The sequence below is a fragment of the Myotis davidii genome, unplaced genomic scaffold (assembly GCF_000327345.1).
Source record: "Myotis davidii unplaced genomic scaffold, ASM32734v1 scaffold937, whole genome shotgun sequence".
NCBI lineage: Eukaryota > Metazoa > Chordata > Mammalia > Chiroptera > Vespertilionidae > Myotis > Myotis davidii.
Genome location: NW_006288252.1, coordinates 480,470 through 480,867, shown reverse-complemented (window position 1 = coordinate 480,867; position 398 = coordinate 480,470). Strand labels below are relative to the sequence as shown.

General features: G+C 63.8%; 1 protein-coding gene across 1 annotated transcript in view; it reads right to left on the bottom strand.

Annotated features, from left to right (window-relative positions):
- SORCS2 (sortilin related VPS10 domain containing receptor 2) overlaps positions 1-398 on the bottom strand; it is a 145,861-nt gene that overhangs the window by 1,005 nt on the left and 144,458 nt on the right. The gene's annotated exons all lie outside the window — the stretch shown is intronic.

Here is a 398-nt window from a genome sequence, read left to right as displayed (position 1 = left end):
CCTGCAGCCAGGGCGCTGTGCCCGCCTCCCTCAGCGCCTGGCACTCTGCAGGCCGCCCGCAGGAGCACGTGTCCCTGAGCCAGGGGCTCGCGCAGGTTCTGAGCCTTCTCGCTTTCTTTAGACAATTTAGTTTTTAAAGCGCACAATTCAATGGTTTTAGAATATCTGCAAAGTTGTGCGCCGTCGCTACTATCCAGTCCAGAAGATTCCGTCCGTCACCGTCACGCACACCCCAGCCCCCGGCATCCTCTGCGGATTCGCCTGACCACGGAATCGGGGCCTGTGCCTGCTTCTCTCTGGCGCCGTGTCCTCAAGGCCCACCCGGGGGCAGCACGTGCCCGAGCCCCTCCTCTCAGGGCCGAGTGACGTTCCACCGCACGGTGGCCACGCGCCAGCCC